Source organism: Dreissena polymorpha, chromosome 5 (assembly GCF_020536995.1).
Source record: "Dreissena polymorpha isolate Duluth1 chromosome 5, UMN_Dpol_1.0, whole genome shotgun sequence".
NCBI lineage: Eukaryota > Metazoa > Mollusca > Bivalvia > Myida > Dreissenidae > Dreissena > Dreissena polymorpha.
This window is the reverse complement of record NC_068359.1, coordinates 4,214,042-4,231,578: the sequence shown is the minus strand read 5'-3', so window position 1 is coordinate 4,231,578 and position 17,537 is coordinate 4,214,042. Positions and strand designations below refer to the sequence as shown.

The window sequence follows — 17,537 nt, the reverse complement described above, 5'->3', positions numbered from 1 at the left end:
TGTGCATGATGTGTATGCTTTGAGCATCCCGCTTAGAACCAAGCTCCGCCTCCCAACCAGAAAAAAACACGAATTAAAAGTAAATCAATTAATGAATGTAAATCAATAAAATATTATTGATAATAATACCCATATGTTAAATAAGTTTATTAATAGGAACCAAATTTTGCGTGAACTGCCATATTAACAATATCTTTTCACATGTCCAAAAAATCTAAGTCTATTTTAAGAGGGTCTTTCGAAGAAAGGTCGTTTAATTGCATTTGTATCATGAAGATACTTTTGAACGCCTGTTAATTGATAGCACATTATGATAATTATATTCGTGACAATTGACATTTATCACAAACAAGTTTTTTTCCCCACTGATTTTAACCTCTCCCTCTGTAATGGAGCTGCTTTAAGAAAGAATTAAACTTTCTTTAATTATCTTAAAACTTTTAATGAATTTCAACAACATGGGGGGAACTCAATCATTGGTTTGTGACAGAGTTAGTCAGGAAATTTGGTCTCTTTGCAGTGCACATGATATCTGGATTTCATGTACACACATTGCAGGTTAAGAAAATGAGGCTGATACGCCATCTAGAGTGTTCAATGAACGTACAGAATTGTCATTGCACAGTGTAATGATGTATTTAAAATTATGTGCGATAAGTTTAAAACCCCAGAAATTGATATATTTGCATCCCGACTTAATACGAAGCTTAAATTGTACTGTGCATGGAAGCCAGATCCTGGGGCTAAATTTATTGATGCTTTTACGCTCAACTGGGCAGATTTTAATTATTGCTATATTTTCCCACCTTTCAGTTTGTTGCCAAGGTGCATTTGAAGGACCAAACAAGAACAATCAAAAGCCTTAGTTAGAGCTCCATAGTGGCCGACACAGACATGGTTTCCATTATTAATGAAACTTCTGGTGCAGAACCCGTTGATTCTACCGAGAGGAAAGAAGCTCTACCTTCCACATCAAGAGTTACCACATCCTCTCAAGGAAGAACTAGTTTTAATAGCATGCAAAGTGTCAGGAATTCTTACAGAAAACAGGGTTTTTCTAGAACGGCTACCATGGCAGAATTTTTATGTCCTCTTGGCAAAATTCAACAAAATGTCAATATCAATGCTATATTTCAAGATGGATTTTAGTATTGCGATAGAAAACAAATTTCTCAAGTTTCAATTTCTATAACAGATGTAGTTGAATTTTTAACTGAACAATATAACAAAGGGCTAGGATATAGTGCCTTGAATACTGCACGTGGTGCTCTTCCATCAATGGGAATTTGATTGGATACTTTCCATGCTGGTTCTCACCCTACTGTTGTGAGATTTATGAAGGGAGTGTATAATCTTAGAACTCCTACGCCAAAACTTACTGAAACATGGGACGTAAATTTGGTACTGAATTATTTGCGGAAACTTTCGCCTGTGAGGACTCTTACGCTTAAGGATTTAAAATTGAAATTGACCACGCTGTTGGGACTTACGAACGCAGCTAGGGCACAGACTTTACATGTTTTGAGTTATAAACTGTTAAAAAAGTTCAGTTCAGGTTACATAAATTCAGTTTAATAGTTTGTTCAAACAGAGTCGGCCAGGCTTTGATTGTTCTTCTTTAGTTTTAAAAGCTTATCCTCCAGATAGGAGATTGTGTGCTATAACTGTGTTGAAGGAATATTTAGTTAGAACTAAACCATGTAGAAATAATACCGATGATAGTCTACTTATAAGTTATATCAAACCATTCTGACCGGTTACCAGAGATACAATAAGCCGGTGGATTCATGTTGTGATGGCAAGATCAGGAATCGACACCCAGAAATTTACTGCTCACAGTGTTCGGGCAGCAGCTTCATCTAAGGCCAAAACTATGGGGTTCTAATATCTGACATTCTGAAGACAGCGGGCTGGTCTCAGGAAAGTACATTCATAAATTATTACAACAAAACTATCCATGGACAGAACACCTTTGCTGAAACAGTGTTAAGGATGTGATAACAGATCTAACAAAAAGGTATTTGCATTGTGCTGTTTCATGTAGTATTTCTCAAAATTGTTAGGCTGCAGGCTTCAAAATCTCATTTAAGGACGACGAAACATGTTTTGATATAGAATTTAAAAATTAAACAAGACTTTCCTTGGTTTTGTTGCTGTTTGATTTAAATTCTATGAGAAATAAAAGTTGAGGAGGAATTAAATGCCGCCCTCCCTCCCAACTTCAGTTACAATATAATATAATGAATTTAATGAATAGTAATGATTATAAAACTTAATTTATGTTACATTTAGGTTGCATCCAAACAAATTTTGTATCTTAAAAGACTGATTGCGCATACATGAGCACTGATCTCATTTAGTGCTTCCTCAACTTTTATTTCTCATAGAATTTAAATCAAACAGCGACTTAACCAAGGTAAGTCTCGTTTAATTTTTAAATTTTATAATTAAACCCCTTCTATTGACAAAGTGATCTGCAAACAATATGTTCTTTGATAATCTTTCTTAATGAATTTGGTATTAGCTTTTGTCTAGAGTTAAAGAGTTATGACCATAGTGTTAAAGTACATTTATTGGTCCAGATCAGCTAGATTGTAGTATTCAGGTTCTAATTAAATATTAAAATATTCAATATCAGCTGATATACTGTCTAATCATTATTTGCTGTACAAATCAGAGATACTCATCATCTGCATGTAGCCTCTGAGCAATTATGTTATCATAGTACAAAGTGTGAAGTACATTTATGAAATTATTGTTGATGCATGTTATAAATAAGGACATATCATTTGAGATCAAATAGGAAATTACTACTGGTTCTCAAAGTGTCTGATAACTTTTATTCTTGATGCGTGATGTCCTCTTCTGGTCCTAAAAGTGTCTGCAACCTTTCATACTTGATATGCGATGTCCTCTACTGGTCCTCTACAGTGTCTGATACCTTTCATACTTGATATGTGATGTCCTCTACAGGTCCTCTACAGTGTCTGATAACTTTCATACTTGATATGTGATGTCCTGTACTTGTCCTCTACAGTGTCTGATACCTTTCATACTTGATATGTGATTTCCTCTACTGGTCCTCTAAAGAATCTGAAACCTTTCATACTTGATATGTGATGTCATCTACTGGTCCTCTACAGTGTCTGATACATTTCATACTTGATATGTGATGTCCTCTACTGGTCCTCTAAAGAATTGAAACCTTTCATACTTGATATGTGATGTCCTCTACTGGTCCTCTTAGTGTCTGATACCTTTCATACTTGATATGTGATGTCCTCTACTGGTTCTCTTAGTGTCTAATACTTTTCATACTTGATATGTGATGCCCTAGCCTAGTCTCTAAGTGCCCTCTACTAGTCCTCTAATTGTCTGCAACCTTTCATACTTGATATGTGATGTCCTATATCTGTCCACTAAGTGTCTGATACTTTTCATACTTGATATATGATGTCCTCTTCTGGTCCTCTAAAGAATCTGAAACCTTTCATACTTTATATGTGATGTCCTCTACTGTTCCTCTTAGTGTCTGATACCTTTCATACTTGATATGTGATGTCTTCTACTGGTTTTCTTAGTGTCTAATACTTTTCATACTTGATATGTGATGTCCTCTACTAGTCTTTAAGTGCCCTCTACTAGTCCTCTAAGTATCTGATACATTTCATACTTGATATGTGATGTCCTCCACTGGTCCTCTACAGTGTCTGATACCTTTCATACTTGATATGTGATGTCCTCTACAGGTCCTCTACAGTGTCTGATACCTTTCATATTTGATATGTGATGTCCTCTACTGGTCCTCTAAGTGTCTGATACCATTCATACTTGATATGGGATGTCCTTTACAGGTTCCTAAGTTTCTGATACCTTTCATATTTAATATGTGTTGCCCACTACTCTAGTCCTCTTAAGTGTCTGCAACCTTTCATAATTGATATGTGATGTCCTCTACTAGTCCTCTAAAGTTTCTGATACCTTTCATACTTAACATGTGATGCCCACTACTCTAGTCCTCGCCTCTACAATGTCTGATACCTTTCATACTTGATATGTAATGTCTTGTTCTGACCCTCTGAAATGTCTGATACCTTTCATATTTGATATGTGATGTCCTCTACTGGTCCCATAATATGTTGGATACATTTCATTGTTGTTATGTGATGTTTTCTACTGGTCCTCTAAAGTGTCTGATTCCTTTCATACTTGATATATGATGTCCTCCACAGGTCCTCTAGAGTTTCAGAGACCTTTCATACTTGATATATGATGTCCTCTTCTGGTCCTCTTAATTCTCTCATACCTTTCATACTTGATATGTGATGTCCTCTACTGGTCCTCTTTGTATCTGATACCTTTTATACTTGTTATGTGATGTCTTCTTCTGGTCCTCTGAAGTGTCTGATACCTTTCAGACATTATATGCGATGTCCTCCACAGGTCCTCTAGAGTTTCAGAGACCTTTCATACTTGATATGTGATGTCCTCTACTGGTCCTCTAGGTGTCTGATACCTTTCATACTTGATATGTGATGTCCTCTACTGGTCCTCTAGGTGTCTGATACCTTTCATACTTGATATATGATGCCTTCTACTGGTCCTCTAGAGTCTCTGATACCCTTCATAATTGATAAATGATGTCCTCTACTGGTCCTTTTAAGTGTTTTTTTACCATTTTTTTTACGTGATATATGATGTCTTCTACTGGCCCTCTAAAGTTTATGATACCTTTCATACTTGATAAATGATGTCCTCAACTGGTCCTCTAGGTCTCTAATACCTTTCATACTTGATATATGTTGTCTTCTACTGGTCCTCTAAGTTTCAGATACATTTCATACTTTTATGTGATGTCCTGGACCAGTCCTCTAAAGTGTCTGATACCTTTCATACTTTATATGTGATGTCCTCTACTGGTCCTGTATAGTGTCTGAAACCTTTCATACTCTATATGTTATGTCTTCTACTGGTCATCTAAGTGTCAGCCACTTTTCATACTTTATATGTGATGTCCTCTACTGGTCCTCTAAGGTTTCTGATACCTTTCATACTTGATATGTGGTGTTCTATACTGGTCATGTTAAGTGTCTGATACCTTGCATACTTGAATTGTGATGTCCTCTACTGGTCATCTAAGTGTCTGATACCTTTAATACTTGATATGTGATGTGCTCTACTGGTTCTCTTAGTGTCTAATACTTTGCAAACTTAATATGTGATGTCCTCTACTGGTCCTCTAAAGTGTCAGATACCTTTCACACTTGATATGCAATGTCCTCTACTTGCCCTCTTAGTGCCTAATACCTTTCATACTTTATATGTGATGTCCTCTTCTGGTCATTTTAAGTGTCTGATACCTTTTATACTTGATATGTGATGTCCTCTTCTGGTCCTTTAAAGTGTCTGATACCTTTCATACTTGATATCGGATGTCCTCTACTGGTCATCTTAGTGTCTAATACCTTTCATATTTTATGTCCTCTATTAGTCCTCTTAAGTATCTGATACCTTGTAACTTGATATATGACGTCCTTTACTGGTCCTCTAAAGTGTACAACACCTTTTATACTTGATATGTAATGTCCTCTACTGGTTGTCTAAGTGTCTAAAACCATTCATACTTGATATGTGTTTCTTGTTTACATCGTTAATTTGATAATGGCTTTTATTTTGAATAAATGTAGCTATGTTACAGAAATTTATTATTTTATTTGAATCAAGTGAACATTAATATCTGAAAATATGACATTTTTTGCAAAATGCCATTCCTTTTGTGTTTTCCTACTTAACAAACAATGCATTGATGATTATTTTATTAAATTTTATACTTACCTTGTTTGATGACTGGTGTGCCACATTTTTGCGCAGAAATGTGCATTATCAGGAACTATTTCACCACATTTGTACAAACATTCTGAAACATGATCATCCAAATATTTCAATATGCACACATAGTTTACATTGGTCATGTGCAGTTTAAATTATATAAATGTAGTATCTCACATTATGAGTGTGTTTAAATAATTTGAAAAATCAAGTAAAGTATGTGTGAATTAAAAAGTTTATGAGGTTCTTTCACGCCTGAGGCTGCAGTATGTAGGACTCGGAGCACTCCTTCCTAATTTGCTTACAATGTGCTCATGATGAGCTTTTGTAATCGCCTTTTGTCCGTTGTGCGTTGTGTGGCGTCAACATTTGCCTTGTTTACACTCTAGAGGACACATTTATTGTCTGATCATCATGAAACTTGGTCAGAAAATTTGTCCCAATGATATCTTGAACGAGTTTGAAAATAGTTCCTTTTGCTTGAAAAACATGGCATCCAGATGGGGGCGGGGCATTTTGGACAAGTTTGAAAATGGTTTTGGTTGGTTGAAAAACATGGCTGCCAGGGGGTGGGGCATTTTTATACGCCCGTTTAAAAAGGGACGTGTTATAAGATCACCCTTGGTGGGCGGCGGGCGGGCGCTGTCCACAGCAGTGTCCGCTGTCTAATTATCCCCCGCCATAGGCGGAGGGATATTGTTTTGGCGTTGTCTGTCCATCTGTCCGGCACTTTTGTGTCCGAAGACATATCTTGGAAAGACTTTGGCGGATTTCATTGAAACTTGGTATAAGTTTATATATGGATAAGAGTATGATGCACGCCAAATGACATTTACACCATCTGTTTATAACAGAGTTATGGTCCTTTGTATCTTGAAAAAATACTTTTTCGAGTGTCAAATATACCACTTTTGTGTCCAGTAGCATATTGGCGGGGGATATCAATACAACGAATTCGCTTGTTCAAAAAGTTTTCATCCGATCTTCACCAAACTTGGTCAGAAGTTGTATCTAGACAATTTCTAGGTTAAGTTTGAATATGGGTCATGCCGAGTTAAAAACTAGGTCATGGGGTCACTTAGTGCATTTCAAGGATTGAGCATGGTGTCAGCTCTCTAATTGAAGTAGTTTTCATCCGATCTTAACCATATTTGGTCAGAAGTTGTGTCTAAATGATAGCTAGGACAAGTTCAAATATGGGTCATGCCGGGTCAAAAACTAGGTCACGGGGTCACATAGTGCATTTCGACGATTAAGCATGGTGTCCGCTCTCTAATTGAAGTAGCTTTCATTCGATCTTCACCAAATTTGGTCATAAGTTGTGTCTAGATGATATCTAGGTCAAGTTCAAATATGGGTCATGCTGGGTCAAAAAACTAGGTCACGAGGTCACTTAGTGCATTTCAAGCATTTAGCATTATGTCAGCTCTCTAATTGAAGTAGTTTTCATCTGATCTTTACCAAATTTAGTCAGAAGTTGTGTCTTGATGATATCTAAGTCAAGTTCAAATATGGGTCATGCTGGGTCAAAAACTAGATCATGAGGTCACTTAGTGCATTTTAAGGATCCAGCATGGTGTCCACTCTCTAATTGAAGTAGTTTTCATCGGATCTTTACCAAATTTGGTCAGAAGTTGTGTCTAGATGATATCTAGGTCAAGTTCAAATATGGGTCATGCAGGGTCAAAAACTAGGTCACGAGGTCACTTAGTGCATTTCAAGCATTTACCATGGTGTCGGCTCTCTAATTGAAATAGTTTTCATCGGATCTTCACCAAATTTGGTCAGAAGTTGTGTCTAAATGATATCAAGGTCAAGTTAAAATATGGTTCATGCTGGGTCAAAAACTAGGTCACGGGGTCACATAGTGCATTTCAAGGATTTAGCATGGTGTCACTCAAATGGTAAAGTTATGTGTTGCTTAATTTTCAAAAAGATATCATTTTGCCACTCAAATGGTAATGTTATCAAGTTGTCCAAAATCTTCAATGAAACGGGCATATCTTGTGACATTTTAGCACTCTTGTTCCTAATATGGCTATGATAAAAACTAGTTAACACTCTAAATGTCACATTTATTCATGAAACTTGGTCAGAACATATGTTCTCATGATATCCAGGATGAATTCGAAAATGGTTCTGGTCTGTTGAAAAACATGGCCACCAGGGCATTTTTCCTAATATGGCTATAGTAAAACCTTGTTAACACTCTAGGTGTCCCAATAAAACATTGGAATTGTTCAAAAATGGTTTTGGTTGGTTGAAAAACATGGCTGCCAGGGGGCGTGGCATTCTTAACCAGGTTTTCCGAAGGAAAAACTTGTTATTAGATTGGTGAATGTCAGCGGGCGGGCGGGCAGAACAATTCTAAATGAGCTTGTCCGGGCCATAACTATGTCATTCATTGTGAGATTTTAAAATGACTCAGTACATTTGTTCACAATCATTGGACGGTGTGTCATGCGAAAGAATTACGTTGATATCTCCAAGGAAAAATCTGGTTATTAGATTGGTGAATGTCGGCGGACGGGCAGAATAATTCTTCCGAGCGCAACTCCTCCTTCATTTCTCAACGGATTTCAATGAAACTTTCACAAAATGATTGTCACCAAGTGCCCTGGCATATATTTTATTTTTCGGTTGATATCAAGGACACAACGACTAAAAACAGATTGAATTTGACATTTTCTTCCGAGCCCAACTCCTCCTTTATGAAACTTTCACAAAGTGTTTAAAAACAGATCATTCACTTATAAAAATAACAAGCGATAACAAAATACAAGAAAAAGAACCTGGATACTTTAAATTAAATAATACTATGCTGCTAAAAAAAGAGTATCAAACACAAATCAAACATGAAAACAGTCAGTAGTAGAACTTAACAAAAATATTAATCCAAATACCTTATGGGAGCTGATAAAAAGGACTGTTAGGAACATTAGTGTAAAATTTTCATCTGTGACAAAAAAACGAAATCAGGAGAAAGAACATCCAATTATTGAAAAATTAGAGACATTAGAAAAACAATTTAACAATAGCATTGCTGATGATGAAAACATTATAAAACTAATAAGAGAAACAAAATAAGAATATGACAATATTATAGAAGAGAAAATAAATGGCATGTTAATTCGAGCAAGAGCTATACACACTGAACAAAATGAAAAAAAATCTAAGTACTTTGCAAATTTAGAAAAACGACATTATGAAAGTAAAACCATACACAAACTGAAAATAAAAAACAAAGAAATCAGAGAAACAAAAAATATATTAGACAAACAGAGTAAATTTTACTCAAACCTTTACAGTAAAAAAACACATTTAAAGTACAATAATAGTAATACATTAACCTTTTTTGAAACACACATACAACAACTCACAGAAGGTGAGAAACAATCATGTGAAGGCTTAATAAATGAATACGAGAGTCTTACTGCTCTAAAAGAAATGGGTAATAACAAAAGTCCCGGTTTGATGGATTATCAGCAGAATTTTACAAAGTATTTTGGGATGACATAAAAAATATATTACCTGAATTCTATTAACCACTCATATGTAACTGAAAATTTAACCCAACTTCAAAAACAAGGCATCCTCACACTCATTCCAAAACAAGATAAAGACTTAGAGTCACTAAACAACTGGAGACCTTTTAGCTTAGTAAATACTGATTACAACATTGCAACAATAGCAATAGCTAACAGAATCTCAAAAGTTTACTGTTGTTTAAACCTCTACATTGAGAGAGCATTATTTGTTTCACACATTGTTATTGTTTTCAAATAGCTTTATTATTTTATTGTGTAATGGATCTTGCCTATTAAGATGAGAGAGTTGTGTTAAAAACAAGTTTAAAGACATGAATAAAAAATGTATGCAAAAAAAATAGTGCGTGGTCGGTAGTTTCTGTATAAATGAAAAATTAAAAATATGAGGATAATTAGTACATGAGTGTAAATATGTATATATATATATATATATATATATAATAAAAGTAAAAACACGTGTCTGGGATTTTAAATATATATTGATTTAGCCAACGCGTTTCGCATAGCTCATCAGGGCATAATACAATATATTACAACGTCAACGTATATATATATATATATATATATTATATGTATATACATCATGTTCAATGTGAGTTTATTATTTCTTTTGCGTGGTTTTGTTACTTTGTCTTTTTTTTCTTTTCTATTAGTCATTAAGCTCAACTTATATGGATGTCTATCTATGAAAGCAAACGTACAAAAATGCCAAAAAAGTGTATGTGCATTTGTTTGTGTTTGTGCGTACGCGGTTGCGTGTGTGTGTGTATGTGCGTGTGTTTATGTGTATGCGTGTGTTTGTTTGTGTGTGCGTGCATGTGTTTGCACTTGTGCGAGCCAATTTGTTTTTCTCTAAAAATACTTATTACATACATATTTGTGTACAGTAAAATAACACCAAGAAAAACAACAACACTATTATAAAAATTATCATTATCACCACTAAAAAACCCGATAACATCGAGGATGATCTAGAATACATTTTTTGCAATTTTGATGTTTGACAATTTTATAAAAGTTCTCCACGCCAGACTGTGTGTATCAATACATTATGCACCACTGAACAATATAATTGTGTCTTCATGCAACTACATCCAAGATGATATCATTTTGCCACATGTTAGTGGTTACTTTAAAAATAAAGTTAATCAAATATACCAGCAAATCGTAGTTAAGTTCATGTAAATGTATATAACAACACTACATGTATAATTATGTATCTATAATTGATTTATAGAACAGGGGTCTCACTAGGATTTTAAAATAGGAGTCCTTGGACTCCTTACTTGGAAAAAGTAGGAGTCCAAACGAAAAAATAGGAGTCCCAATGAATATTGCACAAGTCTTCAAATTTTCAGCAAAAAAAACATTTAAATAAAGAATGAATATAAAATAATAAATAATTGTTGGTTTCATTATTAAAAACCCAAATGCAAAATGTACATTAGGAATCCCAATCATTATGTTCTCTTTATTGTTACATAAATAAAAAATCATGTAGAAAAAAAATAAAATAAACAACTCTTTTATATAATAGGCAAGTGTTCATAAAAGTGCTTTATATATTTACATACACACCACACTTGTATACATTTACTTTCTAGCTTTCTCTGAGCACAATGTGCTCATGTTGAGCTTTTGTGATCGTCTTTTGTCTGTCGTGCGTTGTGCGGCGTCAACATTTGCCTTGATAATTCTCTAGAGGCCACATTTATTGTCCAATCTTCATGAAATTTGGTCAGAAGATTGGTCTCAATAATATCTTGGATGAGTTTGAAAATGGTTATGTTTGCTTGAAAAGCATTTTTCCTTATATGGCTAAAGTAAAATCTTGTTAACACTATAGGGGCCACATTTTTTATCTGATCTTCATTAAACTTGGTCAGAAGATTCATCCCAACAATATCTTGGACGAGTTCAAAAATGATGCTGATTGGTTGAAAAACATGGCCGCCAGGGGGCGGGGCATTTTTCCTTGTATAGCTATAGTAAAACCTTGTTAACACTAGAGGCCACATTTATTTTTCCGATCTTCATGAAACTTGGTCAGGAGATTTGTCCAAATTATATCTTAGATGAGTTCCAAAATGGGTTTGGTTGCTTTTAAAACATGGCCACCAGGGGCGGGGCATTTTTCCTTATATGGCTATATATGGCTTAGTAAAACCTTATTAACACTCTAGAGGCCACATTTATTGTCCGATTATCATGAAACTTGGCCAGACGATTTTTCCCAATAATACCTTGGATAAGTTTGAAAATGGTTCCAGTTGGTGGAAAAACATGGTCCCCAAGGGGGCGTGGCATTTTTCCTTATATAGCTATAGTAAAACCTTCTGAACACTCTAGAAGCCATAATTACTGTCCGATCATCATGAAACATTGTCAGAAGATTTGTCCCAATGATATCTTCGACAAGTTCGAAAATGGTTCCAGTTTCTTGAAAAATATGGCCACCTGGGGGTTGGGAATTTTTCCTTTTATGGCTTCATGAATCTTCATGTCAGAATATTTGTTTAAATGATATCTTGGATGTGTATGAAAGTGGTTCTGGTCTGTAGAAAAATGTGGCTGCCAGGATGTTCACTAGTCATGAAAGTTGGTAAGAACATTTTGTTCTTATGACATTTTGGGCTGCACAAAACAGGTCAGTTTCTTTGAATCTCTGGTGAGCGACTTTGGGCCTTTCCGGCCCTCTTGTTTGTAAACCAAACATCACTACCCTGCAATGATATTTCCATTTGAAACAACAATAAAACCAGTTAAATACAAAAGTCTTTGACAATCCCAACAGTGTTACCAGATGACATCAATTAAACCTGTGCCTGAAAAATACTGCAAGTTGTGAATGGTGTTGGCAGACATTAAAGTTCTTTTAGGGGCAAGTTTCTAGGAAGCTAAAACTGTACACTTGTAACATATCAGCAAGTGACCATTTAAAACGGCATTAATCAACACTACATTACTGGAAGCATGCTCATACTGTTAGATAAAGCATTAGGGCTTAGCTCCATGGAGAATTAGATGTGGGAAAACTATTGGACAAATTAGACACATTACTGAACTTGATTAATTGGATTTTAAACAGGTGTGAGGAAATAAATTGTGTTGGCTTGAGTTTAAATAGGAGGTTGCTTTACAGGTTATGTTTGTTGAAGGATTTACTTGAAGATCCCAGTTATTCAAAAAAAGTGCGTCCTGGGAACTCTAAATTGGTTTCAAATAGGCGTCATTTTTCAAATTCATGGTACAAATAGGCTTGAGTAAGCGTTTCTGAGAGCCCTGTGGAATTATGTTTACTTGTCACAATATTATCCAATAATCAGTTAACTTAATGAAGCTAAAAAGGCAAAAAAACACATTGGATTAACCTTAATTATTTTGGATACAAATAGCATATCAAAAGTTTGTATCGATTGCTATCTTAGCATTTACCTGTTAACATCTTTTACAACTTGGTATAAATCTATATTAGATCTATTAGAAATGCATACTAATTGACAAGTTAAACACGTGTCCAATAGCATACATATCTCATAATCAGCTAATCAATTGTAGTGTGTGTGTGCGTGTGTGTTTGTGTGTGCATGCGTGCATGCATTTTGGTTTTCTCTATAAAAAAAACTAATTACAAACATATTCGTGTACAGTAAAATAACACCAAGAAAAACAACAACACTATTATTAAAGTCATTATCACAACTAAAAAAAGATAACATTGAGGATGATCTAGAATACATTCTTTTGCAATTTTGATGTTTGACAATTTGATAAAAGTTCTCCACGCCAGGACTGTGTGTATCAATACATATATGCACCGCTGAACAATATAATTGTGTCTTCATGCAACTACATCCAAGATGATATCATTTTGCCACATGTTAGTTGTTACTTTAAAAGTAAAGTTAATCAAAGATACTAACAAATCGTAGTTAAATTCATGCAGATGTATTTAACAACGCTACAATTATGTATCGGAAATTGATTTATAGATCGTTTACTTGTCACAATATAATCCAATAATCGGTTAACCATAATGATGCTAAAAAGCCAAAAAACACATTAGATTAGCCTTATTTTGGACACAATTAGCATATCAAAAGTAGAGGTAATTATAATAAATGCTGAGTTCTGCATAGTTTTTTTATAACATACAGAGAACATTTTCTTGTTAACTTACAAGGTCAAATTGGAAAATACCTGAAAGATGAGATTTGTTTTCAGTAGCATGCGCCCATTAGAATTTCCAGCTCAAAATAGCATAGATCTATTGTGCCATGTTTTGCAGGAGCATTAATTTAATCGTTTTTAGGGCATATTTCATTAAGAAGGTTGGTTCAATGACAAATAAGAAATGGGATCCAGAAGCTTTTTTGAGGCCAGAGTTTGTTGAAATTTTGCTCACCTGAGCACAAGACTTATTTAAATGAAAGATATAAATTACAGTCAATCTTGTATTAAGCAACCAGACAAGGGAGTAACCAAAAGTGGTCTCTTAGTAAAATGATCTTCATCGTCATTATCAAATTCATAGATCGATTCTGTGACACAACTATATTATTTAACATTTAAATTAAAATAATCCAGATATTAGTGTTAGTTAAGAATAGTATTACCTTGCAAATCTATAACTACTAATAATCCAACAAAACACTTCGCAGTTTTTTGACAATTAATGTGTTTTAAGAATTTCGTAATCACAAACGGTCGCCATTTAAAAAAATGTACAGGAAGTTGGTATAACAGAACTACTCGGCCATTCGCGAAAAGCCAAAATAAATGTATTCATTGTTTCAAAGCCTATGCCGTGTAATTATGATTGCAAATAATTGGGACTGAACATTTGTGAATCACGTGCTCAATATCAGCACATCGGGTAAGGCACTTAACCCTTAATTCCACCTTCGTTCTCTGTAAAAGAATCAACAGGCATAGCTATGCATGTGCTATGGCACGATTGGTTTAGCATGTTCATTGATAGACTTATGAAGCCACTTTTATCGGCGAGAAAGTGTTGTTTTATGGCTTTTTGATAGGAAGCGGCTTCCCTTTTATAACATCAAATTAACAATAAATTGGAAATTAAGTTTGTCCCTTTACGGTCAAACAATTTTCCAATTTAACCCCCAAGTGGTCGCTAAATCCAAGATTTGGACATCAAAATACTCTAAAATCAGCAGTTGCTGGTCAAGTAAGATAAAGTCGCTTAATACAATATCTAAATAGAGTGAAAACGCGCTGGGGGAATACAAAGTTGTCACATCCACAAGATTGACTGTTGTATGACCCCACTAACCCACCCCACACCCCTTGTTCAATGAAGTGTGGGGCTATTGCTTTGCATGTTAGTCGACCAATGGTCCATCTGTATACTATTGCGTTTTGTCATGATATATATATAGAAAAAGGTTTGACATTATGATCATACAAATTGGTATGATAGTTACATGGCAGGAAATGAAAACACCAATAAATGTTAATATCAAGCAGTCAAAGGTCAAGGTCAAAGGGGCTTAAAACATGAATTCAGGACTGCAATTTGTCTTGAGAATGCCTTGATCCAAGATCATGAACATAAGTATGGGTACATGGCAAGAAAGGAAGACCCCAACTGAATGGTCAAAAGTTTATGTCACAGGCGCTGGTAATTAAAATTGAACAATTCCACACGATATCAATACATTGATGCTTTGACTGATAATCATCTAAATTAGCAACAGGTCAAATTGATTGTAACTTTCTTGTATCATGAAATTGATTTTGGATTTTGATCTTCATTAGACTTGCTTATATAATTTGTGATAATAATATCTCAGCCAAGTTCTAAAATAGTTCTTTAAACATCACAAAAGCTTCCGACTTTTGGCAACAGGTGAGCAACTTAAGGCATTTTGCTCTCTTATTTATGGATATCTTTGACCATGTTTTAAATAGATATTTTTTATAGATATTTGCCTAGTCATCTTGTTTTGTTGACCTAAGTGCATGTCAGCAGTAAATAACATTCGAAATGAAACATGTTTACACCTGACTGACAAAAGGCGGCTTTCAAAAAGTACCCATAACTAAGGGTTTTACAAAAGCATTGCTTTTATTTAGTGGTGCATTTCTGGATAAAAAACTATGGACATAAATTTTACCTGTATGAAATATTTGCCCAGAATCGGCATGGAAACTTAATTCTGTTCATAACAATAATTTTCAGACATATTTTTTTATGTATGCGTTTAAGAAGAGAGGCGGAATCTGGGTGGAAAATAGAAACAAAATATGTAAATGACATTTTGCAGGTATTTCAAATTACATGTGGAGATAAGATAACAGGCTGAATTACAATTATTGCATAAACTTAAATTATCGGTGGAAATAAGATTACTGGTGGAATTAAAAAAATATTGACTAATCTTTGATCATTTTTATTGTAAAATGCAAATCTACTTTGTGGATCCTTATAAAAGAAAAAAACAGATACACCATTAAGATTTGCTTTGAAACACATGTAACAGAAAATGGTCAATATATTTAAAGTAAATTATTTGATTTTAATAGTTGTCATGGAGTTATTTTACACAGTGTCTTAACACACGGCCAGTATTTGTATGTTCACTCAATGACAAAGTGTTTTTTTTATCAGTTTTCCTGCATTTGAATCTCTGGATGATAACATTTTTGAGGTCCGAAATGGGAAATGCTATGCCAACAGCAAAATTATGACAATCACTGTACCACACTTTGAACCTCTTTTTCAACAAAAGTATTTTGTATTGCTATTTTATTGTAATCAATAAAAACAGTTTTTCACAGAATATTTCATGATAATCAGAATTCCAAGAAATTGTAAACACTTATATTTAAAGTCCATATTTTGATTTATACCTTCAATTTAGGCTAGTCGGTTGCTTAAACACTCTTATTTTCAAATTTGAACAGGTTACTGCATGGCTGATTTTTTTACATGGTGTGGTGGTTTGAGTGCCTCTATGACCAGGAGAGCTATGCCAGCGGAAGTTTCAACTCTTGACAGGGCTTCCCAAGCTAGACAGATTGAAGGGTAGAGGACAGACAAGAATATCATGCAGCCAACACTACTGGAGGCTAAGAAGTATGCCACATCAGCTGGTAGTCAGTGTTTATCAGATTAAGTAAGCATTTGCTGTTAACATATATACAATTAGTTTATGTAGGTGGGGAAATTTGTTTCATTGCTTTCATGTTCTGTAAAATTCTATTATAGTTAAACTTGAAGAGAAACTTGACTCATAAACTTCACAATACACAAACACATGGTGATTCCATCATTCTGTAATTGGATCTCTAAGAAGTAATCTCGTATTTCATGTACAGAGCTAAAACATCAAAATGCCAACCGAAATTAAACATACTGTAAAAGTGAACCTTCCAGTTCTCAAAAGATCATTGCTAGCACCATGATCTTCTAGCGATGAAGAACCTTAGAAACAAAAAAGAAAGATCTTGTGGTCCAAATCAAGATTGCCATCAGCTTCATTGTTATTTCTTAAAGCAACAGCAACGCCTACAGAAACTGAAGACATCCTTGTCCTTTCAGAGGAAAAGGAGATTGACATTGCCAATTGGCTCTAGGAGAACCATACGTTGTACAAAAAGCATGAAAAAATACAAAAACACAGCAAAGAAGACAGACCTCTGGAATTCAAATGAGCAGAGCTACCATATACTTTCACTTATAAGACGCCCTCGCTTATAAGACGCACCCCAACTTTGGACTATTTAATGGGTGGATTTAAGACTGACCCGTGTATAAGACGCGGTCAAATTTTGCTGTTTTCATCAGCCAAAAAGCGGCAGAAGGTTGAAGAAAATCATCAGTTTTTCTTCAAGAATTATATATTTTGTAAAGGATAAATATTGCATTTCCAAATCAGAAAAAAGATATAAAAAAATGTTGTTGTTGTATGCAATGGGCATATGCGCTAAAATTCTCCTTCCTTTCACGCATTGTTGTTGACTACCGAAAAGTAGAATTATGCTATAAAAAATGACTTCCCAAACTGGAAATCTGAAATTCAAAGTTCCGCAATCTGGTACAAAGATGGCAATGATCACAGCTTCATTGCTTTATCTGTCCGTTTAACCAATTTTAATGGCTTAGAGGTTAAACAACCTTCCACCGCTAATTGG

The 17,537-nt window shown here is 34.7% G+C and overlaps 1 long non-coding RNA gene across 1 annotated transcript; it reads left to right on the top strand.

Annotated features, from left to right (window-relative positions):
- The first annotated feature begins 496 nt into the window (after nucleotides 1-496).
- Nucleotides 497-16,514, top strand: LOC127832325 (uncharacterized). Its single transcript, XR_008026790.1, has 3 exons — nucleotides 497-558; nucleotides 814-2,017; nucleotides 16,308-16,514. It is a non-coding gene; the product is annotated as an uncharacterized LOC127832325 (long non-coding RNA).
- The last annotated feature ends 1,023 nt before the right edge of the window (nucleotides 16,515-17,537 follow it).